Here is a 7655-nt window from a genome sequence, read left to right as displayed (position 1 = left end):
AAAGTATATGCAAAGATAATTGAAAGAAAAGCTAATTCAAGTAGATTATCATCATATGAAAAGATGTTTGACCTCCCTCATTATAAGATACATTCTTCAACCATCAGAGTGGTGAAAATTCACAGGTTTGGCAAGGTTATGGGCAATCCCACTCTTTGTTGGCTGGATTATACAAACTGACACACAAACCAGCAGACTCTATTGAAATTACAAATGCATATGCATTTTGCTCAGTAATTCCTCTTCTAGGTATTTACCTTACAACTATATTTCAGCATGTGCAAAATGACTTATGAATACAATTATTAATTACCACATAGCTGCAGTGGCAAAAGGATTGATACAAACTAAAGGTCCAGCAATAAGGGATTGTTTAATATATTAAATTGGTTGCATGTTATGGAGCTGCAAAAGTGAATGGGGATTAAATGCAACGTGGTATCCTGGACTAGATCCTGGAACAGAAAGAAGACATTAGTGGAAAACTGGTGAAATCCAAATAAAGTCTAAAGTTCAGTCAATAGTAATGTACTGTTACAGACTGAATAGTTGTTTCTTCCCCCCTTCCCAAATTCATATGTTGAAGCTCTTACCTCTAGTGTGGCTGTATTTGGAGATGGGGTCTCTAAGGAAATAATTGGGGTTAAATAAGGTCATAAGGGTGTGGCCCTGATCCTATAAGATTCGCGCCTTTAGTGTCCTTATAAGAAGAGATGCCAGAGAGCTCTCTTTCCCTCCCTCTCTCTCTTGCACAAAGGAGAGGCCATGTGAGGACACAGGGAAACAGCAGCAGCACCTTGGTCTTGAACTTCCAGCCTCCAAAACTTTGAGAAAATAACTTTCTGTTGCTTAAACCACCCAGTTTGTGGTGTTTTGTTATGCAGCCAGAGAAGACAAAGACATGTACCGATGTTAATTTCTAGTTTTGACAAAGGTACCATGGTCATATAAGATGTTAGCATCAGAGGAACCTGGGTGATACTGTACTATCTGTGCAACTTTCCTGTAAATCTAAAACAATTCCAAAATTAAAAATTTGTATTTAGAAAAAGGAATGGAAATAAAATGAATGGGGAAGAATTTTATCTAGTGATACGGAAAGAATTACCAAAGATATATTAAATGAGAAAAGCAAAGGGTAGAATATGCTGATATTATATAATATTAAGAGGGGACATAGTGTATTTTCATACTGTCTGATTTACATTAAAAATCTATGAAAAAAAAAATCTATGGAGAGATAAGCAAGAAACAAAGCATAATTGGTACCCAAGGGAAGGGAATTACAGTTGGGTGAACTGGGGACCAAAAAAGGTGAAAGTGTTTTCACTATGTACTTTTAAAAACTTTTTTTGGTTGTTTGAACCATGTGAATTTATTTACCATTCGAATAACTAAATTTGTAAAAAATAAACAATTGGGGAGGAATAAGAGGGCTTGCTCTACAGATACTAAAATGTATTTTAAAGCTTCAGTAATCAAAACAGCATGAAATGCTTCCAAAGCAGACAAATAGATTAAAAAATCGTGATTTGGCCAAAACAAACCCAAGAACATGTAAGAAACTAGCAAATGATAAAGGTGGAATTACAATTCAGTGAGAAAGTAGTGTCTTATTGAATACATTATGATAGAACAATTAATGGAGAATTTAAACAAAAAAAATCTTAGATCTCTTAGTTTAGCCAAAGATTAGATGGCCAAAGAATTATCAGATGGATTAAATATTTAAATGTAAAAAAAAATCATAGAAGTATAGAACTTAGGACAAAAGCTGGGTGAGCATTTATATAATCTGAGAGGGAAACTACTAGAGAAAAGAATAAAGAATTTTACCATGGACAATAAGAAATTCCTACAGAATAAGTACAAAAGCCAATGACACACACAGTAAGGAGCAAATGACTAATTAGGAAAAATGATGACCAAAAGGTTGACTTCCTTAATCTATAAAGCACTTCTATATTAAGAAAAGACTGATACCTCAATTTTTTAAATGTTATGCAAAGGACCCAAACGGAGAAGCTAATAAAAGAAGAAATACTAATAAACAGTTTTTTAAAAGCCCTTCAAACTAATAATCAAAGATATGTAAAGCAAAATAAAGAGACGCTTTTTCCCCTATTAAGTAGGAAAAGCATAAAAATAATAAATCTGGTGTTTTGGAGGGGAAAACGACTCACACATACCCCTGGTGAGGCAGTAAATTAGAACAACCTTTCCGGAAGGAAACTGGATATATTCATGAACCAATGCCCCTCCTTCTCCAAAACAAAAAAACAAACAAGTAAAAAAAACACATGCGTTGACCTAATGATTTCTCTTCTAGGAATTTATCCTAAGGAATTAACTGAACAAAGAATAAAAATATGTATTTACAAAGCTGCTCACCACAGCACTGTTATAATTGTGAAAAAAAAAAAAGGAAACAGCAAATGAAAGGGAATTGGTTTTATTAAATGAGGGTTCATCTATACAATGAAATACAATGAAGCCATTATAAAAGATGTAGAGCTGTATTGACAGAGCAAAGACATTCACAATATATTGCCCTCTGAAGAAAGCAAATTACAGAATAATTTAGATGTATGTAAGATCTTCTTTCTGTCAAAATCCATATTAGGTAATATATATCGTTGTACATATGTACTGAAAAACTTAAGAGTGGTTATCTCTGAATAGTGCTTTTTTGAGGGGGTGACTCTTTTCTTTCATATACTTTTTTCCCTAAAATTTCTTCTGAAATCATATATTACTTCACTGGACACACAGCTTCCTTAGCCAGTCTAGTTTTCGTAAGAGATAGTTATATAGGCAAATATATTTTTCTCTTTCCCAGGTTATGTCTCTGAAGCTCTGGGTTAACTGTAAGGACCAGAAATGAATATTAAAAAAAACCTTGCCTCGAATTTTGACTTTTGCTTTTGATGAAGAGAACATCTAGGAATGAGTACTTCAACAAAAACAACAACAACAAATTATAAAAAACAATTAGCCCTAGGAAGCACAGAGTAAAAATAAGCATGATGTCAGTTTGCCAAGGAGACATCATGGTTCTGAGAAGTCCTAATTGAGAGCAAACTATTGGGCTGGAAATGAGCAACAACTCTGGAATAAATTATGCATGGCCACTGTTAAATATTTTATCCATCCTTAACCATTATTTGTTTTCGCAAGGCTAAAAGAGGAAAGACAAAGAAAATACTCAGATCGTAAGCATTATCAGCCGTGTCATCTTTCCCCCATCCTTGAAGCCATCAACATTCAGGCACAAACCCTGCAAAAGAGGAAAAACTCTAACCGTGATCACGATAAGCGATCGGCAGGCTGAACTTGAACTTCACGACTTGATTAAGGGATGTCAAGGCGACCTCACCTTCTGCATCCAGTTTGTCACATCCCTCAAAATCATGAACATTTCGCTCTACTTAACATGCTGTTTTAAAAATGAACGTTTGTGAATTCTTGGCGACGTCCAGGCAGAGGGGTTTTGTGTTCCCCTGGTACCCACGCAGCGAGCGGGAAAGGACAGCGAGGATACTTGAGGAGCTGTCAGGAGTTGATGTAGCCCGTTCAGCCCTTTGCCATTTGGCCAGCTTCCCAGCCACCCTGCCTCCTCCCCTGGCTCTCTCCCGTCACTGTTGATTTCCTCCCTCTCCGCTGTCTGCTTGGCTGATGGAGGCCCATGCCAGTCCCACTGGGCACGGGCCCTGTGAGCACCAGCCAAGGCCCCGTGGCGGTGGAGGGAGGACATGGACGCCAGCTCGCTAGACAATCCCTCATGGGCCGCAACTGAATTGCGAAGACTTTATTGCAAAGGTTTTACTGTTGCCTTCCACAAGGGAATGAAAAATTATTACGATGGCCATTTTGGGGTGAGATTTGTTTGGAATCATTTTTCAAGTATTGTCTGGCATTTTGTATATGCGTGTGTCAGAAGCGTACATTACGTTGTTATCCTTTCTTTTTTTTGGTGGTGGGGGGGTGGGAAGGCGGGGCTGCACCGGGTGGCATGTGGGATCTTAGCTCCCCGACCAGGGATTGAACCTGTGCCCCCTGCAGTGGAAGTGCAGAGTCTTAACCACTGGACCGCCAGGGAAGTCCCTTTTTATCCTTTTTTTTTTTTTTTTTTGCATTACACTAATATTAATTCCACATTCTGGCAGACCAGAGTTGTGTGTGTGTGTGTGTGTGTGTGTGTGTGTGTGTGTGTAAATGCATGTACCCAATTTAAACATCAACTAGTTAAAAGTTGTCTGTATGGGTGTTTTTACTTTTTTTAATGTCTGTTAATTTTATTTATTTATTTATTTATTTATTTATTGGGGTATAGTTGCTTTATGTGTGTTTTTAAACCAAGAATCCTTTTCCACATTTTTCTGCTTTACCAGATAGAGATTCAAACAAATGAAATCTACCTTCTTGTTAAGTTACCTGGTGTGGATTGTTACTCCTGAGAGTGACTGATTGGGGATTCTGATTCCAGATGATTCCGGGGTTAGTCACTGATCCACCCGGGAAGCAACACTGACCAGGACTGCTGTTCCCATGCTGTCATCATCACGGCATTGTTGGAGGCCCACATTCTAAAGCCCTCTCCTTCAAGCTCCCTTCACCCATGCTTGGCAGGTATTTACCAAGTTAATGATTTAGTTTCTGAGTCACTAAGCATACAGATTTTTGCTGGAGTCACCCCGGGTACATACCTGAGACAGCAGCTGAAGGCCTCTGGGAGTGTTGGGGAAAACCTGATTTGCGACTGACTACCCTACTGTAGATTTAAAGCTAGCACGCGCTGGCAGGACAGAAAGCCTGGGAACAGAACTCTTATGTTCCATAAGAACAGTGCCCTGTTTCATTTGAGTGGAACCTGTTCCAGGTCTTAGTGGAACAATGCCATGAAAGCTATTTCCTTGTCGTTTCAGGCACTGCTAGGAGGTGGGATGGAAAAGGAATGCTGTACTGATACAATCTGTGAGTTGTACTATTAGTCAAATTCTAGCCTTTTTTTGTCTTCTCTTTTGGTGGATAGCCCAGAACAAAAATCCAACCTGGAGTTTTCAGAGGCTTATTTTCTGCACACCTCTAATGATTTGAGTGGGGAATTACTGTATTCGATCAACCTTGCAATTCTGGAAAGTCAGATTATACTAATTTAAGGAAGTGGAGTCTCTTGCACAGGGGGCTGGAGACTGAAGCTTACTTTTGCCAAGTTAACAGTACAGTGTATGCCAGATGAGTAGATGAAGGCTTTCCGTACATCTTTATGAATTTTAGAAGACCTTATAAGCCATGCTCATTAAAGCAGTTCTGCTAAGAGTGAAGGAGAGATACAGATGGATCTGAGGACTTCTCAGACTGTAATATGCACAGGAAGCACCTGAGGAGAGCTTGTTAAAATGCAGATCTCTGGGCTCCACCAGCAGAGAGTCTATTCAGCAGAACCGAGGTGGGGCCTGAGCATCTGCATCTCTAACTTCCACACAAGTGATGCCAAAGCTGCTGTCTGGGGACCGCACTGTGGAGTCACACAGTTGGAGGACTGCTTTGGGCTGGTCGCTGAACCCCTCTGGACCTCAGCCATCTCCCTGAGAAGTGGTCAGAACAGCTGACATTCAGAGCGCTTATTAACCCTCAGGCACTGTCCTCTGTCCTCGCGGTGACCTATGAGGAGATGGTTTCACAGTAAAGGAATGAGAGCCTTTGATGGTCCATGGTGCTGAGCTTCTGAGACAGCGTTGGCAAACTGGTAGCCTGCAGGCCAGCTGGGGCTGGTCGGTCTGTTTGGTCTGTCTCACGAGTTGTTTTAAACATCAGGATGTTTCATGGGAAATTCTGGATTTCTGGTATCTTCTTAAAAGTTCGAAGAGCTGGCAACGCTGGACCCATACATACCCAAGTGGCAACAACGCAGTGGGGTGTGTGTGTAAGGGGAGACTCTGGCTTACCCGTCCCACCCACCCTACCCCATTCCAACCCCTTGGGCATCACATTTGCCCATTACTCTAAGACCACGATTCCCCCGTTTCTGTATTTCAAAAGTAATGAATTTTGAACTTTCTGTCATTTCAGATTAAAGTTTCTATGTACTCTTTATATATTACATTTGTATCAGATTTAGTTATGGTCAATACAATCAAAATAAAACAATAATATCTGAAAACACAAAAGCAAACGTTGCCATTATTATGAGATTTGAACTTTTCCATCAAATTCAGAACAGGCCACTAGACCCCAAATTTCATTTCCACTTTTACCATTTTCCTTTGACAGAGGACTGCTCTCTGTCCCCATTTACCTTTTGCATAGTACCTTAGGCTTTTAACTCTCTCCTTTACGAGAAATGTACACCCAAACACTCTTAAAAAAAGCTGCAGTTGATGCCACTGTGTTCACTTCCCTTTCACAGGGTCCTTCTTTTGTGAGGTGACAGCACCCTGATTGCCTGATTCTTCTTTGAGGAACGCCCCTCACCAACCCAGCCCAGATGTGGGCTCAGGACCCAGACAGTGCCAAACAGAGTGGGCTCTGAGGCTTTGGCTGTGATTGGTGGGGGAGCGGAGGCTCGCTTCCGGGTGGGTAGTTAATGACAGAAGGTACACTAGAGTTGCTGCAGGCCATTTTTGTCACCACAAAGGGGTAATTTGTCTGAGAAAAAAGCAAACAGGAAAGCAAAGCAAGCAACAGATTCTAGCCTGTGCTGTAAAATACAGCAGCCACTCGCTCCGTGTGGCTACTTAAATTTAAATTCATTAATTAAAACTACATAGAGTTAAGGACTCAGCTTCTCGGTTGCACAAGTCACATCTCAAACATGCAGTATCCATGTGTGGCCTAGGGACTCCCGTTTGGACTGAGCAAATGAGCAAATAGGCCACTCCCCTCATTGGATTAAGTTGTACCAGCCGCACTGTTAGATAATATCTGTGCTGAAGTTCTAGCCCTGACTATTCAGCTACGTGAGCCAATAAATCTCTTTTTAGTGAAGCAATTCGAGTTGGATACATTCATAATCCAAAGAATCCAAAGGCAGAAGCCTTCAGTTAGCGCTCTAGAGAACATGACCGCAGGATTTAAGTTTCGTTGGGGTGGTTTTCTTCCACTCAGGTCAGTGCCAGAAAAAATAATCACTGGGTCCACAAAAAGTACTTAAGCAAATGACACTCAAGAATATTCATGCCATTTCACCATCTTCTACGGTTTCTCCAATCAGAAAACAATTAAGACATAGAACGGATGGATCTGAAAACAGATACACTTCCTAAGTCCCCGTTCATGTTTATCAGCTTGAGAATAATTAGAATAATGGACAACACATAAGAATACAAGAACCGTTTTCCCCCCACTGGAAAGTGTTTTAACATGAACAATATTGAAATAAAATGACATGATGTGCCTTCTGACACGGTACAATGAGGATATAACATCGTATCTGTAGTATTCTTGCCAAAAATGCGTAACTTGAATTTAATTATGAGGAAACAGACAAACCCACACTGAGGGACAGTCTACAAAACAACTCGTCTTTACTTTTTTAAAATGTCAATATTATGCAAGACAAAGGAAAGCTGAGGAACTGTTCCAGATTAAAGGAGACCAGAGACATGACACCTGAATACGATGCATGATTCTGGATTAGACCCTGGATGGAGGGA

The sequence above is a fragment of the Hyperoodon ampullatus genome, assembly GCF_949752795.1.
Source record: "Hyperoodon ampullatus genome assembly, chromosome: 14".
In the NCBI taxonomy this organism is placed as follows: domain Eukaryota; kingdom Metazoa; phylum Chordata; class Mammalia; order Artiodactyla; family Ziphiidae; genus Hyperoodon; species Hyperoodon ampullatus.
This window is presented reverse-complemented; position numbering follows the sequence as displayed.